Source organism: Colius striatus, chromosome 1 (assembly GCF_028858725.1).
Source record: "Colius striatus isolate bColStr4 chromosome 1, bColStr4.1.hap1, whole genome shotgun sequence".
NCBI lineage: Eukaryota > Metazoa > Chordata > Aves > Coliiformes > Coliidae > Colius > Colius striatus.
In genome coordinates, this window is record NC_084759.1 from 124,586,886 (window position 1) to 124,604,563 (window position 17,678).

Below are 17,678 nucleotides of genomic sequence, written 5' to 3' on the forward strand. Positions count from 1 at the left end.
GGGCGACTGGCACTTGGCCACTGGTAACTTGACCCTGACCCACACTGCCCTGCTCGGGCTGGCCATCCTCCCCAAGATGTCAGGGCCAGTGGCTGTAGCTGGGCTAAACCCTTGACTGAGTTTACTAGGGCTCGCTCCTTCTCCATTCGTGCCTCCCTTCGACAGCAACTTTTCCAAAATGGCCACACGCCCTCGGTGGGGCCGAACCTGGGCAGTGAGGGGAGGCGGCCGGTTGCCCCAGCACACGAGGGAGGATGTTTCAGAGGTGTCACACCTGGGCGAAGCAGAGCTCCTCGCAGCCCCGCCGCTCCCCCGCGCCACACCACACCGCACCACAGGGCAGGGGCTGCGATGTAGCGCTGCTGGAGGTTCGCCAGAGCAAAGCCCGCGGCCGCCAGCTCCCCGCGGCTCTGCCCCTGCCGTGGCCGTGCTTTGCGATGGGGTGGGGGAACCGGAACACTCCCCTCCCCAACCCAACCCCCGGGGTAGCCGCGGGGCAGGCAAGGCGACTTCCCCCCGCGCCGGCCCCCGCACGAGGCTCTCCCTTTGTGCCGTTGCCTGGTAACCGGGCGGGGGAGGGGAGGCGCGGGGCGGGCGCGCGGCCGCGGCGCGCTCCCGCCCCGCGCTGCGTGCTGAGGAGCGCCAGGCCGGCGGCCGCCGCCCCCGGCAGGCCTTACCGCAGGCCCCGGCCGCCGCCCCCCCGTTCTTCCCCACTCCCCGGCTCCGTTCTGCCAAAAAGGCCCCTCCGCGCTCGCCCCCCACCCTCCCCGGGCCTTTGTGCCGGGGCGGGGAGGCGAGAGCCGGAGGAGCGGGGCCCTGCGGCGCGGGGCGCGGCTACGGCCGGGGCGGGAGCGGGGCTGGCTGCTCGCCCCGCGCGCGGGTCTCCTCCCCCGTCCCATCCTCCCCGCGGTCCCGCTCCCACGCCGCTCGGGTGGGTTGGGGGGTGTGTGTGTGTGTTCTGCGGGGCCCCGCGGCCGGCGTGGGGAGGGGCGGCAGCGAGCGCGGCTGGGGGGTGACAGAACGAAGGGGCGGGGGAGGGGGGCTCATTCTGGGCTCTTCGGAAATGGGAGGTGGCTAAGGCGGGCAGCGGTCGGAGCGATGGGAGGGCGGCGGGGCAGAGGCGGCGGCGGCGCCTGAGCGCGGGGTGCGCGGCGGGAGAGGGGGCGACAGAGGCGCGGGGGGCCCGCTCCCCGCCGCACCCTCGGAGCCGCTGTCCCCGCTACCGACTGGTTATTCTGGAGACGCGAGAGGAAACGAGGGAGCGCGAAGGAGGAGGAGGAGGAGGGAGGAAAAGGGAAAAAAAAAAGGGTGGGGGTGGGCAGCGTTTAAATCCCTTCCCCCCGCTCCTCGCCGCCTCCATTCCTCCCTTCATTCGACCTCCCCTCCGGAGCCGCCGGTGAGTTCCTCGCCCGCTCACAGCCGCTCCCGCCCCGGTTGTCATTTTTGCCCACTCCCTGCATTCTTCCGCCGGTGCTTTTTTTTTTCGCCTCCGGTCCGTCTTTCGGGAGGGGGGCGAGGCGGTGGGTGTGTGTGTGTGTGGGGGGGGAAGCAGCAAAGTTGGGGGGAACGGGGAGGGTGCGGGATGGCGGTTAACCCCCTGGGCGCTGGGGAAAGGCCCCCGGCGGTTCCTGCCCCGGCGGGGATGCGGTGCGGGACCGGGAGGATGCCGGAACGCCGCGGGTGCCGGAGGATCGGCGGGGCGGGGGCCCCATCGGCTCCATCCCACTCCCCGCGGCGGCGGGTCCCGGACACGGCGGGGAGTGCTCCTACATCGCCGAGGGACGCTGCCCGCTCCAGTCTGCCCGGGGCTTGTTTGCCTTGGACGGCAGCGGCGGCTGCGGAGCGCCTTCCCTCCGGAAAGTGTGTGTGTATGGGGGGGGGGGCATAGGGGCTCAGCGCCCGCCGCGGGGGTCCCGGGGCGGGGACGCCCCCCGCCGTGCGCCTGGCGTGACGTCACCGCCCGCGGAGCCCCCCCTTCCCTGCAGCAAAAAGTTCGGCGGGGGCAAAGGGGGGGGAGTGTGCGGGGGCCAGGGGCGAGGCGGGAGTTGTGAGTTTGTGGCCCGGCGTGGTGTGGAGAACACAACACCGCAAAGCTGGAGGGGGCCGAGCCGGCGTGCTGCTCGCTCGGCCTGGTCCTATGCCGACGGACCCCAGATTAGGGGGGTGCAGGCTCACCCTCCCGGGGAGCCTCATATTGTTCCCACTTTCCCAGGTGTGGCTGGGAGCGGGCAGGCATATTTGGGAATAATGTGTCCATTTGGACCTGATGGGGCGGTAATAGGAGCACCGAGAAGTGCGCTTGCACCCACCCTGCGTTCCTGTGACAGGCACGGGTGGGATTCACCTGCTCCCAGTGGCACCTCAGCCCGGGGACCTGCTGCCATCTCCTCCAAAACGCCAGGTTGATACCTGGGGACCAGGGAGCAGCGAAGACCCTTACAGTTGGGCGGCATCAGGGTGGCGTTTGCACACCCTTTGAACTGCCTGAGATTATTTGGCATATTGCACTGGTTGTCCATTTGCTATTTAGTTGGGTTTTTTTAAAGTGGCATCTGTGTTTCCCACACTGTCCTTCTGGCCAGGCCATTGAGCTGGTGGCAGTTCTGCCCAGCTGGCTTCTGCAGGCTGCTGGCCTGTGGCTGCCTCGGCTGCTGTTGCCCAGTGAATTACTGGTTGTATTTTGCCGACTGGCCGCTGTGCTGTTGAAGTGGCAGCCATTTGGTCACTGTGGCATTACTTTACACACTGCCTTTGCTTGCCGTTGAGTTCTGCCTTGGTAGCTGTTCTGTGTTCCTGAAGCTGCCATCCAGATGGGCAGTGTCTTCCTTTGGATTTGTCTGCTTGAGTTTTGCAGGCAGTTACTTAGTTGCCAGGATGGCTACTGTAAGAATTTGAATGGCTTTTGTCTGCAGGTTCTGTTTTGCAGTGCTGTGGTTCTTGAGGAGCAGCATGTCCTTACTGAACCAGCCATTCAAATCCTTTTTCATTCTCTCTGTATTGGGTAGATTGTGTGGGAACTGAAAAACTGAGGAGAAAGTAGTGGGCCGTTATCCTAAGGTGTGTAGCAGGAGAGTGGAGGAGGAAAAGTTGGAAATGCCACTTGTTTTGAATCTATCTGAATGGCGGAGCATGGTTACACACCCTTCAGGTATGCATAAGCCTAAAGCTTCCTGCCACCTAAATCAATGTGTCTGTGTCAGCTGAATCCCACAGTTGCTGAAAGCTGGACCTTCCTTTTTTGTAAGCCAGAGGATGTTGTGCATTGCTCCCCTGTGGCACGTGCACCCCTGAGGGGCTGGAGCTTCAAGATCCATTGATGGATGGAGAGCATATGAATGGTCAAATTATTCATTGGAATTAATTTTGTCTTTTTTGTCCCTTGTTTCTTGACCAAGTTGTTATTTTTATTTTGCTTTATTTTATGTTTCTTATCAGTGACTGCGCAGCCAATTGTTTGTGTATTGCCCCAACTTCTTGGCAATCATCTGGTCTTTTAAACTAGATTTTTCCAATTGTGATTCATGATAGAGCTTTTCAAGTATGGCCAAGGAGTTGAATGTACAGAACAGTACCATGGTTCTTGCTGGAAACGATAAAAACCCTCCAAACATTTGAAAATTAGATGCACGGTGAATCCTAATGAAGAAGATTAACAGGTTTAACCTGCTGCAATGGCCTATCTTTACCTCTCTTTGTATGCATTTACCTCCTCCTGTAGATTTTGTACCCCTTGGATACCTCTGAAAGGTTCTTGCATTTTCACCTTTGGGTTTGTCTGCGCAAGGAATTACCATAAAGTTTCTTGTCGGCATACTTGTATTCCAAAATAATAGTAGACTTGCAAGGAACTATGATTCTATAGCATAATGGAGTCGCTATACTACGAACAATCTGATCTGTGTTTTTCTTCAAGAGGGGGAGCATCTAGTCCAGTTTGACTAGATGGTCATTGTAGGTTCCTTCCAAGTGAAATATTCCATCCTATTTTTATTTGTAGCTGGAATTAACCAGGTAGGTTTTCCTCTTCCCAAAGTTCAACCTCTCTCACTCCTTGTATACCTTCACGGTTTCTCCCGAAGCTCCCTCATCAGCATTTTTTTCTGGGGGTTGGAGGAGGGTAGCAGTCACCCTCTGTGGGATACAGAGCTGTGTAGGAAAGGATTATTGATTTACTGGAGCTAGGGTGTAATACCTTCGCAAATGCAGTCTCTGGAATTTGTTTGAACATTTATTGAGCTGTACCCCTCCTTAAGTGTCTACCCGAACGTTTACCCATCTTACACTTTTTCCTCTCTGAGTGTCTACCTTTTCCTCTGAGAACCTGGTTTCCTTCCTTGTCAGACTGTATCTTTCCCCAGTTCCGTTTTTTATTTTTCTCATTCTCTTTTGGACAAATAATCAATTTACTTGCCTCCAGTGGATTTTCCAATCTCTTTCTTTCTCCATTAGGAGATGCTATGGAAGTATGAAGTCTGTTTCCTGCATTTATCACTTCATTTCTTCCATCTGTACTTCTTTAGAGATGTGCTTAGTGAAGTACTGAACAGTAATCTTAAAACCCAGAGGAGAAGGCAATGAGTTGTCAGTGTGTTTAAAAATGGAAGCATCTCTGAAAAAGTCATAGTTAGGATATGTATTCTCTGCAGAATTAATTCATGTGATCATTGCCTAAGTCTGGTCACAGAGAATGGTTGAATATGAGATGCTCCATTTCAGCCTTGCCAGAGGTAACTGAAGCTGCAGTGGTGCCCAAGACATGCCAGGCTGCCAGGTTGCCCAAGTACACATCCCATTGCTCTTTGTGTCACGCTAAGCAGAACACCACAGAATCTTCCTGTCCTTCCAGTCATGTGGTGGGCCATTGTGGGCCCACAATTCATGTTCTTGGAGACATGTATGGAGAGTGAGGAGGCAGAAGAGGGTGTTTCCAGCTCAAGCAGTTTGAACTTTTAATTTAGAAAACTCTTTACCTTAGTCTAGGTGGCTGATTTGGGCTTCCAGCATTGAGGGATGAGGATGTAGCATATGTTAAAAGTTTAACACAAGTCAACTTTGTTGTGAAGAAGCGATCCCTTCAGAAGCATTGCCTTGCTTCCAATTCTGATAATGCTTCTGCAGAGACCTCTGATGGTCTTTTTTCTGTGTGTTTGTAGCAGCAAATGATGATTTGTTATTGTCTCCTGTAAAAATACCAAATGTTTGATTGTTTTGGTAGTATTTTTTACCTGCAAACCAAAGGGTAACTGCAATATCTTCTCCAAGCAATTTCAGCCAATGATGGTCTGTCTGGACTTTGCTGAAGAAAATTGGCTGGTTGCTTTCGATCTCCTTTGGTGTCTCTTGCCCTGGTGACATTGTTCATCATAGATTGGTTTAGCTGGAAAACTTTAGCCTTGTATTTCCCTGCCTTACAAGGCACCTGGTGATACTCTGTTTCTTTTGCAACATCTGTGTGATAGATCATTTAAGTGAAGGTTACATTTGAGCAACCGTTATCTGTTTGGACAGTGGATATATATTGTGACACCATACATTGTGATATATACACACACATAAATATATGTAATAGTCTGTATAATGTATAATACATAATGTTATATCTTCTATTACATTTTATATGGAGATATATATAGAACATAGTGTATTGGTTATAAAGTATATCTATGCGATAGTATTTTGAATGTACAATTGTTTTTCTTTCAGCCAGTGCAATAGATGAGGAGATTTTCCTCAGGTTTATTCAGAGTTGGCCAGACACATAAAGAGGGTCCCCCACCTTCAATGAAGAATGGTTTATCCGGTCATCATTATCCATGAAGCTTTCCTCATACATTGCTAGACCATTGCTTTCAAAGTACTTTTTCACTTGGAGCTAGTGCCCATCACCTCTTGACCTCTGTGACTGCTAATGACTTTAGTATTGAAAACCCAACTGTCTGGTCCTTTCCCCTGCACATCCTGTGGCAGGGGACATCACCTGGCAGTCTTTGCAGAAAATATTAAGAGTATTTATTTTAGAATTAAAAAAAAAAAAAACCCAAACCTTTAAGGTTTTCCAGTAATATGCTAGATCCCTAAGCAATTTTTTCAAGTGATTGATTTCTCCCACTTTTCAGATTTTGCACTAGTTCTGTGTGGATTTTGTCTAGCTTCAGCTAGATCCGTTGGCTCTATGGTCTTTGTCCTGTAGGCTAAAGAGCCCTCTGCTGTCAGAAATCTTCTCCCTTTGTAGTAGTCATAGGCCTTTTTCAAGTTCCCTTTTAGCCTTTTCCTGATGCAGTAAATATATTGAGCTTGTGAAGGCTTTTACTGTAAGGGGGAGGAAGTTCTCAGACTTCTTTCTTGTTCTTTTTTGGAAGTTTTCAATTTGTCAGCATCCTTTTTTGAGCACACAGGTGAAAACTGCATGCACTACTCCCATAATGGTCCCACCAGTCCTGTATATAGTCAGGTAAAAGTCATCTCTCTGCTCCTACAGAGTATTCATCTCTTTATGCAGTGGTGGGTTTCCTTCATTCAGGAATAGCTCCCTTAGAAGTGTCATGCTGGAAACTCCTGTTTGCTATCAGCTGTTAATTACAAGACCTTTTCCAGGCTTCTCTATATCCTTGGATCTTGATGTTTGAAAACATTCTGCAGTCTTCTGTAAGAATCTTCCATAATTTAAATGCTCGTCTGTCTGTGTGACTCCATTATGCTGGGGTTTCCATTTCATTGTTTACCATCTCCCCTGCCTCAGAACCACCTGCAGACTTTGTTCAGACGGGTGCCTTCACCAATTACCAAAGATGACGGGCCACTATTACCTCTCAACAGCGAGCTTTGGGGAACTTGTTTTTTCATAGTGGATCCATACATGAAGTCCTTTTGCTGGGACAGGTCACGTTGTGCCAAAGCTGTGCACCAAGCTTCAGCCTGTGCACCAAGCTTCAGCCTGCAAGCTGTCACATGCTGCTTTACAGAGATTACTCAAGGCATCAAAAATATCTCAGGCAGTGCTTTTACTTGCGATCATACCTTTTCTGCATGATGGCAGAAAAGTCCAGTCTGAGCCTTATTTGGTCTCAGTCTCTGGGCTCAGGTGCCCACCTTGAGAGGGTTGCACTTTAGCATGAATTGCTTGCTTTGAATTCTCTTGGGATTGGGGAGAATTTTGGATACTTGTGACTTTTAATCCTTCATTGTATCATGACCAGGAAGACCTTATATAGCTGTAAACATCATGTTTTCTGATTTCGTAAAATCGTAAGAACTAGAATCAAACTTCACCGCAAACTTGAAGTATGTAAGACAAAGCTTCTTCCTCCCAAAGCTGGTTCAGCACTGGCACAGGTTCCCAAGGAGGCTGGGGACGCTCTGTTCTCTGAGGTGTTTGTGACAACCTTGTTTAGCTTTGCAGTTCACTATGAACAGGGAGGGGAGTCAAGTGGAGCCGTCCAGTGATCTCTTTCCACATGAATCTTTCTGGACATCCCATTTGGTTTTCCTTCCCTCAGGCCACTTGGCCAGTACTGTAGACTAAGGAAGAGCTGTAGGATCTCAAGCAAGGGATTGACTCTACAATTGTTCTTGTGCTCATCTCTGGCCTCAGTTCATTCCTTTCCTTCTGTATCTGTCTGTCCATCTTCATCTTGATTACATGCTTGCATGCTTGGCTCTTGCATTGGCTTTGCTGTCAGTCATGAATCCTTAGAAACTCAAAAGGGTGTCCGTTGGGTCACTGGCTGCAAAGACCTAGAATCATGGAGTCATTTAGATTGGAAAAGACCTTTACAATCCTTGAGTCCAAAAGCTAACCCAGCACTGCCAAGACCACCACTAAACCATGTCCCTCTGCATGTCTTTTGAATACCTCCAGGGGTGGTGCCTCAGCCACTTCCCTGGGCAACCTATTCCAATGCTTGGTAGCTCTTCCAGTGAAGAAATCCTAATGTCCAATCTAAATTTTCTCTGGCACAACTTGAGGCCATTTCCTCTTGTCTTGCAGCGTGTTACTTGGGAGATGAGACTAATATCCACCTCTACTACAACCTCCTTTCAGTTAGTTGTAGAGACCTCCGATCAGCCTGCTCTTCTCCAGGCTAGCAACCCCAGCTCCCTCAGCTGCTCCTCATAAGAGTTGTCCTTCAGACCCCTCACCAGCTTCGCTGCCCATCTCTGAACACACTTCAACAACCTCAAAGTCCGTCTTGTAGTGAGAGGCCCAGAGACAGTATTCGAGGTGCAGCCTCCACAGTGCTGAGTACAGGGAGATGATCACTTCCCTGGTCCTCCTGGCCACACTATTTCTGATAAGCCAGGATGCCATTGGCCGCCTTGGCCATCTGGGCACACTGCTGGCTCATGTTCACCTGGCTGTTGACCAACACCTCCATCCTGGATGTGTTGCATGGGGTTGCTGTGACTCAAGTGCCAGCCTGGCCAGATCCTTCTTGTAGATGGGTGTCACATTTGCTAACCTCTGGCCAGCTGTGAGCTCCCTGCTTAGCCGGGACTGCTGAGAAATAATTGAAAGCGGCTTCTGCCAGCTGCCTCAGCACCCTAGGATGGATCTCATCCCGCTCCATAGACTTATGTATGTCTAAGTGGTGTAGCAGGTCACACACTGTTTCACTGTGGATTAGGGGGGCTTCATTCTGTTCCACATCACTGTCTTACATCTCAGGGGCCTGGAGAACAATCAGTCTTATTGTTAAAGACTGAGGCAAAGGTGGCATTAAGTACCTCAGCCTTTTCTTCATCCTTTGTCACTATGTTTCCCTCCACATCCAGTAAAGCATAGAGATTCTTCCTAGCCCTTCTGTTGTTAGTATTTATAGAAACATCTTATATTGCCTTTTACAGCGGTAGCCAGATTAAGTTCTAGTTGGACTTTGGTGCTTCTAATGTTCTCCCTGCTAACCTCATAACCTCCTGAGTTGCATGTCTCTTCTTCCAAAGGCCATAAACTCTCCTTTTTTTCCTGAGTTCCAGTCAAAGCACTCTGTTCAACCAGCCAGTCGTCTTCCCCACCAGCTAATCTTTTGTCCCATGGGGATGGCTTGCTCCTGTGCTTTAAGATTTCCTTCTTGAAGAATGTCCAGCCTTCCTGGACTACTTTGCCCTTCAGGACTACCGCCCAGCCCTTTTGGCCACCATGCGGCATTTTTTCCACCCACTTTCATTTGCAAATGTAGTGAATTCTGTGTTTTATTTTTAAAGATTGTCTTTTGCCCCTGTAATGCTCCAGAGAAAGCTTGTTCCAGAGCTTGACCATGTGGCCAGAAGTCTTTGCATTTCCGTCTTAAAAGTGTTGATGGCCTCTTTATATCCGTTTGTTCTTACACTAATCTTGTCCGTTAGATTAAATATCCCTTCTGATTTCTTTGCCTTTAGTTTCTGGTGTCTTACAGGCAGTAACCATCTCAGCTTTTGTTTTGTGAGGCTAAGAAAAGTAAAGTCTTTATAGGCCATGTACGTAAAAGAGAGAGACCTTTTGTGTCCCTCAGCATTCTGGAAACTGCTTTCTGCACCTATTCTAATCCACTTTGATCTTTCCTGGTGCTGGGCAACTGAAGCATTACATGGTCTACTAGAGGATGTCTGACAAGTGGCATTAATACCTTTTCTAATTGCTTGGTAATACTTTGCCTTTGAAATACCCATGGTGTTCATAGCTGTGTCCTGTGATTAGTAAATGCCAGTCCTCAGCACTTCCTACTGATGAGCAGAAGTTCTTATGGCAGATGTGCTTGTCACTTCTCTTTAGTGTATGACTTTGTGCTATTGAGCTTGTTAAAAACATGCCTGTGACCTTTCTAGGTCCATCTAGTCAGGTCTACTGCTCCAGCAGTGATCTCTACTGAATCCCAAGGAAAGAGAGTAAGTTAAGCCATGCTTACATGCCCTTTTCCTTTGATACTATTACAGCTTCTAACTGTTTTCAGTTGGGGATTGCCATAGCTGGATGTGGTTTCTAGCTATTGAGAAAGTGCCAGTTCTCCCTTGCGTGAAACTTTCCAGTCTCCTGTCAAATCCATGCAAACTTCTAGCGCCCATGGTGTCCTTTGATCAGAAATTCTGCAGCTGCCCATTTCAAGAACTCTCTTTTTTGTTATTTTTTAACTAGTTTCCTTGTGGCATTATTTGATGATCCTCAGTTCTTGTACTGGAAAAGACAGTGAAAAATTATCTCCTACCCCCAACCTCTACTGTTTGTATATAGCTTTACAGTCTTCAATCACCTCCTCACTTAATAGCGTTGTATCTGGACAGAGGTGTCTGACTCAGTGCTCTTCATTACCCTTTCTACTTCCTGTGGAAGGAATGTATCAAGATGTGGGAAGCCATGGGTTTGTGCAAACACATAATGATGATCTTTGTTTTGTTTTCAGTTCCTTTCTCGGGAATTTCTAGCATGCGTTTCACTTTCTTGATGACTACTGGATTTCAAGGTGACATTGTCATGGATCTGGCTCTTGTATCCCAAATGATATGCTCTTGAAGTGGCACTGGTCATCTCAAAGTCCATCATTTTATATATGGAGATGGAGTTGGTTTTCCGCTGTGTGCGTTGCCTTATATTTGTCTAAATGGAGATTCACATGCCACTTAGTTGCCTACTCAGTCCTTGGAAAGTCCTTCTATACTTCTCAGTTCTCATCCTCATTGTTACCCTCATTTATTTACTTTCACCAGCCACATTGGCTTCCCTTTGTCCTTTTCCTGTATCCACCCTGGCTTTTCCTCTTTAGTGTTTTATTTTCTGAGGTTCTCTTTTGAATTGTGACCATCTATGATACCGACAGTGTCTGTTAATTTAATGCTGTTGGGAGGTAGGACGCTGATCCTTGTGAGGATCCAGCGGCATTTTTTCCACCTAGTCTGATATTTTCAGCACTTAATTCAAATCTATATGCAGGGTCAGATCCTTCTGGTTACTGAGCTTCTCTCTGTTTTGTGGTTTTTTTTCTCTGCACACTGACTAATTTGCCTGGGCCTTGCCCAGGCCTTACTTTGCCAGCTTGAGAATGATATGAGTCCTGGCAGAAAGGAGTGACCATGCTGGCTGTTCCCTGGCCTGTTTCTGAAGGGAGGGATGCATAATGTGGCTGCACTGACTTTGGATTCAGCTCCTGGTTTCCTGTATTTCTATGCATGTCCTGCAGCTGCCAAGTTGCCAGTAATCTTCCCCAGTAAAGACTTGCAGTGGAAGGCTGGAGCCATGATGGGTTGACAGGTGAATAACTTCCATACCCACAATGAGGAGCTATGGTACATGGAGTCGCAGTCGCAAGTTGTAACAAGGAAATGACAACTGATGGTGGTTTAGCCCTGGAATGGGTGTCCCAGGTCATCTTTGGTCTCTTTGAGATGTTTGAGACTTGCCTGGACAAGGCCCTGAGCAAACCTCATCTAGATTTGGGGTCAGCCCGACTGTGAGCAGGGAGGTTGGAGCAGAGACCTGCACATGCCCCATGCCCCTTCCAGTCCCCTGGGCAACTAGCCTGTGATGTCTTTGAGTAATGTACTTTGCATTTCTTAAGGGATATCTGTGTATGTAAAGAGGAGTCTTACTTAAGACAATAGACCCTTAACCCCTAACAGCTCCACAGGTAAGGTATGCTCAGCTGTTGCAATTATAGAAGATGATGCACTTCTTAAAATAGTAAGTATGGAGAGTGTCCTTCCTTTACATTACGTGTGTGCAAGCCTCCATCCCACTTGCAGAGAGAAGAGCCCAGTGTGTTGAGGTTTGTGATCCTTCACTGGGCTCTGTCAGCCTGTGTCTCTGGGAACACTGAGTGATGCTTATGAGAATTTTAAGTAAATCTGTTACATACTTACAGTCATTTCAGTATGCCCCCAGTAAACATCTTGCAGTTAACATAGTACATCCAACCTTCATTTAGTGACTCAGACTTTATTTTCAGTTGCTCCTGCAAAAGTCAGCGTCGTCTTCTATGCTGTAAATGAAACAGTATTATTGCTGTAAATTAAAAAGTATTACCTGCTTTAGCTCTGATTGGTTTTATTTAATTCTGCTCATCAGATTTTTTTTTTCTCAGATACATTTTCTGTTGAATGCAGGTTCCAGAGTTACAGCTTTTGTACTTAAAATAACATCCTTACTCCTCATGGCCATGCAGAATTAAGAAAACAAAACATTAATATAGACTTAATAAAATATAAATCAACTTTATCTCCTAAGACTGCCAGCACTCTGCAAGTTTATTTTTAGTACTCTTATTTGGCACCCTTTCCTGAAACGTGAGCATTTAAATTTTTATTCATGACTTTAATGGGGAGAAAGAGCACCTAGGTAGCATGACAAGTAGTTTTGTCAACAAGTACTGTTGATAGATAAGTCTGTACAGAAGACAAGTATATACAAGACAAGGATTGAAGCTATTGGCTCAGTCTTGAGTCCCATCATGGTATGCATGGATGGTATTTTATGCATAGAAGGATAGAATCACAGAATGGTTTAGCTGGAAAAGACCTTTGAAAATCATCCAGTCATTCTGCCATGTATTGGGACCTCTTTCATTAGAACAAGTTGCCCAAAGCCACAGCCAACCTAACTCTGAACACTTCCAATGATGAGACATACACAACTTCTCTGGGCAACCTGCTCCACTCCCCCATCCCCCGTGATAAAAAATGCCTTCCTTATGTCCTATCTGCATCTATCCTCTTTCAGTTTAAAGACCCTGCTAAAAAGGTATCTTCATCATTCTTATCAGTTTGTTGTGTATTGAAAGGCTGCAATAAAGTCTCCTGGGAGCCTTCTTTTCTCCAGGCTATACAACCCCAACTCTCTCAGCCTTTCTTCATAGCAAAGGTGTTCCAGACCTCTGACCATTTTTTATGGCCCTTCTTGGACCCGCTCTAACAGGTGGGCTTGGCAGTGTTAGGTCAGCGGTTAGACTCAATGATCTTAAAGGTCTCTTCTAACCAAAATGATTCTATGATTCTAGGTCCATACCTCCTTCATGTCCCACTCTTACAGGGGACCCCAGAGCTGGATACAGGACTCCAAGTTTGATCTTGCCAGAGTGGAGTAGAAAATCGCCTCCCTTGTCCTGCTGGCCATGTTTCCTTTGATACTGACCAGTTTCTGGGCTGTAAGTGCCTACCACCAGCTCATGTCTAATTTTTTTGTCCCCCAGTATCCCCAAGTCCTTCTCTGCAGAGCTGCTCTCAAACCCTTCATCCCCCAGCCTGTACTGATTCAGTGGATTGCACTGACCCATGTGCAGGACCTTGTACTTGGCCACGTTGAACTACATGAGGTTTGCATGAGCTTAACTCTCAAGCCACTTAAGATCCCTGTGGATGGCATCTCCTCTTGAGCATGTCTACTGTACCACTCAGCTTGGTGTCATCTCCAGGCTTGCCAAGGGTGCACCTGATCCCACTGTCTATGTCATTGATGAAGATATTAAATAGTATTGGTCCCAGTACAGACCACTAAGGGACACCATTTGTTACTGGTTTCCACTCAGACATTGAGCTGTTCACTGTAACTCTTGGGGTGGAGCGATCCAGCCAGTTCTTCATCCATCAAACCCATATCTTTCCAATGTAATGGGAAGAATATTGTGGGGATGGTATCAAAGGCCTTGGAGAAGTCCAGGCAGGTGACATCTGTAGCTCTTCCCTTGTCCACTGATACAGTCTGTCCATTGTAGAAGGCCACTAGATTAGTCAGGCGTGATTTTCCCTGGTGAAGCCATATTGACTATCTCTAATCACCTTCCTGTCTTCCATATGTTTTGACATGTCTTCCAGGAGGATCTGCTCCACGGTGTTAACAGGCACTGAGGTGAGGCTGACTGGATCGCAGTTTGCAACATCCTCCTTATTACCCTTTTTAGAAGTGAGTGCAATATTCCCTTTTCTCCAGTCACTGGGGACTTCACCTGTCTGCCATGACTTTTAAGAAATGGAGAATGGCTTGGCAACTACATCAGCCAATTCCCTCAAGACCCTGGGATGCATCTCACTGGGTCCCATGGACTTGTGTATGTTCAGGTTCCTCAGGTGATCTCCAACCTGATTTTCCTCTTATGATGGGATCGTGTACCTACTCTGCTTTTATATACGTAGGTAGATCTAAATCAAGAGACTTCACTCAGCTTGTATAATAAAGTGTGTATAACTTGCCCTTCAGTACAGAATAAATTTCTGAAAGCATCCATTTACATTTCTTGATTAAAATTATTGTAGAACATTTCATAGCGGCGCATTTTATGTGTTGTTTTGAAAACAGAAGAATCCAATGAAATTCCAGTGCACTGCCAATATAAAATCAAATTATTTATAGAAAATGATAAAAATTGACAACTGTCACTGTGTTTATGCTGAACTGTTTTTAATCTGAATGTATATTTTTGTTTCTGAGCAGTAGTAGCAGTTTTCATGTGCGTTGCAAGCAATTTCTGTCTATGCTTGCCACATACCACCATGCTGCTGAGCCTCTCCAGAGCTGCTGGTGGCCATCTGACAGCTACTGATGGTTGTCTGCTGTGTCACAGGTGCAGTGTGGGGGGTGCTGCAAATGACAGGGAGATGTGGGCTCTGATCTTGGGGTTCAGTGGTGCAGGAGCAAGGGGAGAAAGCTGTGGCTAACGTTCACTACCTTCAGCCTGGGCTCATGAGTATTTCAGTCTCCTGACCTCCTCCAGCTTTGCCTTAGTATTGCAGGAAGGATGCAGTTAAACTTCATGCACTGGATAGGCAGGAATTTTAAGTCAGGTATGATTATTTGACCAGGTTTACAGTCTTACTCCTCGATTAATCCAGCTTCCAGCCCGAGTCCACAGCCCCTGAATGTAGGCAGTGTTGCAATTTGTAGGAGACAGAAAAATGCCCATGTTTCAAAACTACCTTTCATCTGGTGTCCCATAAATACATTTCTTCTTAACAAAATGTACTAAGTAAAAAAACCTTGTAACTCATAGTAGTATTCACACCCAAGGTAATATAAGCCATAGGCATTTGCCTGCTGCCATCTTGGTATTTGACCATTTTGCCATCCTAATCTCTTTGCTCACACAATCATTTTCCCTTTTATAGTAATTTCACCCTTCATGTACATACAAAAGACTGACAGTAAGACTGTGGTGTGCAACCTGAACCCTGACCTGTTCATTCATTGCTGTCCAACACTGAACACGGTGACTTTCCCTTCCTTCTCTTCCTCCATTGTGCTCTGTAGTAAGGTGCCAGGGTTCAAAGATGAAGTCAGGTAATTAGCCATTGGGAAATGTTGTATTTCAGGTTGCCTGATGGCAGTATTTTGGATGAAGCTTTGTGTTTTCAACACAACTGTTAAAGCCAATTACATTCCTGGGAATTTTCCCTTATTTTACATATGAAAGGAATGGAGATGGGAGTTAAAAATGTATTGCCTGGGACCATCGTTCAGTGGACAGTGTTATATATCTATATATTTATCTACCAGGCAGTGCCTAGGCAGAGCCTCGGTGGAGAGAGGAGGCTACCTCAGTGCTCTCCCCCTCCACCCCCAAATCACCAGTGGCTGGCTCAGGATAGGCTCCTCTCCCAAGTACATTAGTCAGCCTTCTCCCCACTGTAGCTCTCCTCCTGCTTGGACCTGATCTGAATCCATACCTGAGATTACTGGGATGTTACAGTCAGAGAAGATCAGGAGTAGCAGATGATAAATCCAAGTCAATGGCTTTTTTTTTAAATAATTCTTCCCCCCCCCAGGAGAGAAGTAATACAAAAGAAGAGGAAGAGACCATGCTAACTACTGACAACTGAGTACCAGGAGCTAATCTCAGCAAGGAGTGGATCAGACCTTAAATATCTGCTAGCTAAACAAGCACTGCTGAAGTAATGGTAGTGTTAGCTCCTTTTCTTAAATGAGACTAGAGTCTTGGACTGGGGCTGCCCATCCTGGAATTGCTGTGCTCTTGAGCACCAGGCAAAGTGTCAAAACCCTTCTGCACTCTGTAGGTTTGGAGGCACCTCCCAGACTTCCCTGTCTCACTGGAAATTGCTTCTCTGCTGTTTGGACGTGTGCTGGGTGTACCTGTGTGAACAGCCCCGGCATGTGGGAGTCACTGGGGCACATGACTCATTTGTCGTTTGCAGTCCTGGCCAAGCCCCCAAGCACCATCCCAGACAACTTGGTCCTGTTTCTGTTTCCTCTGATTCTGTTGCTATCTAGGAAGGTTTATTGTCTCAGACCCTCAATCTAGCTTGTAAATGCTATCTTGAGTGGGGGACAAGCATGCACCTAACTTTATAGAGAGACCAAGGGTGTACACTGAAATGAAACTTGAGTGCGTTTCATTTGAGGTGAACATGATTTTAGTTTTGTTAACCACGAATAGTGGTGTCGCCCTGCTGCCTGGGAAGGAGAGAGCTATCTATATCCCTCAATGGAAGAGGAACTGGAGCCCGTTATCTCTCCTGGCTGCCAGTGCAGGGCAGTCCACCTTTGACAAGGATAATTACTTGCTGGGGAGGAGGAGGAGTGGGATCCATTTTGGATCCCATGTGGAGATGCCTGTTGGGTGTTTGTTGTTTGCAGGAGACTGTACCAGGGCATACACAAGAATATGGAGATGTTTGGGCAGTGAGCCAAACCAAGCTGGCCTGTATGAAATGCAACAGAAAACAGCAATTTGCAATGCCTCATAACTCAATCAAATCTGTAGAGGGCTTCACATAGCCAGGAAAAGGTTATCCTTTTGGTAGCAGCCCTGACAAATGTCTCATTTCCTTTCCAAAACCACAGAGCTCCAAGAATGCTTTGGAGACATTTACAAGGATCGTGGGTGACAGGCAGGGTTAGGTATAACTTTGTTAATTGTCAAGGCTCCCATCCCAAGCTTTTATTTCCTAGGTGCTAAAACTAGAAGTCGGTGTTGTGGTCCTCCCATCTGTCCTCTGACATAACAGTTGCTGTACTGAGCCTGACGTATGCATCAGTTCTGTTACATATTTTAGAAAAGTCTTTGGTCTCTAAGCAGCAGAAACTTCTGCCCCAGTGGTTAATCACGTCTGCTGAAACATACCTGTTCATTTTTGGCTTCATTCGGTACTGCATCTTCAGCAGTTAAAATAAATACTGAATGGGTGTCTCTTTTGAAAAGGGAAGCCTGGGCATGTGGTTGGCTGTGTAGTATTTATCTGATGTACTTCTGGAAAGCAGACCATGATTGTCCTTACTGGAAAGCTGAAGTGAGACCTGTGCGCTGCGCTACAATGTTTAGCTCTTTGGTGAGGGGAGGTGTGGGTGGCATCCCTATTGAATATAAGGAGCGGTGACATACGGATAATGTGCTGTTGCTGCTTCTGTGTGTTCAGAGCTGAGCTAATACTTGAAGGTTGCCAACATGGCTTGTGTTGAAGTTAAGTTAGGATTGCCTTATTACAATGTTTGCTTCCCAAAAGAAACATTAATTCTAGATGCTTATCCAGAAAATTACCAAAGGCCGATGCATGACAGAAACATGAGGCTGTTAAACACGTCAGGTGGTAGGGATTAGGAGAGTGCTCTGCCTCCATTAGGTCAGTTATAAACCATTGTGAGCTATTTTTCTATTAAAGAAGAGGTCTCAGTTAATGAATTGTTATGTGTGGGAATTAATGCTGGATGAGTCCCCTGTGGCTTTCATGATGAGGGTCAGATAAAATATTAATGAAATTAAAACAAACAA

General features: G+C 47.4%; 1 protein-coding gene across 2 annotated transcripts in view; it reads left to right on the top strand.

Moving 5' to 3' along the window:
- The first annotated feature begins 1,116 nt into the window (after nt 1-1,116).
- The window catches only part of ATN1 (atrophin 1), a 28,100-nt gene continuing 11,538 nt past the window's right edge, over nt 1,117-17,678 (top strand). For both annotated transcript variants that reach the window (XM_062006133.1, XM_062006140.1), the window contains exon 1: nt 1,117-1,396. The gene's annotated coding sequence lies outside the window, so the exon portion shown is untranslated. The remainder of the gene's footprint in view (nt 1,397-17,678) is intronic.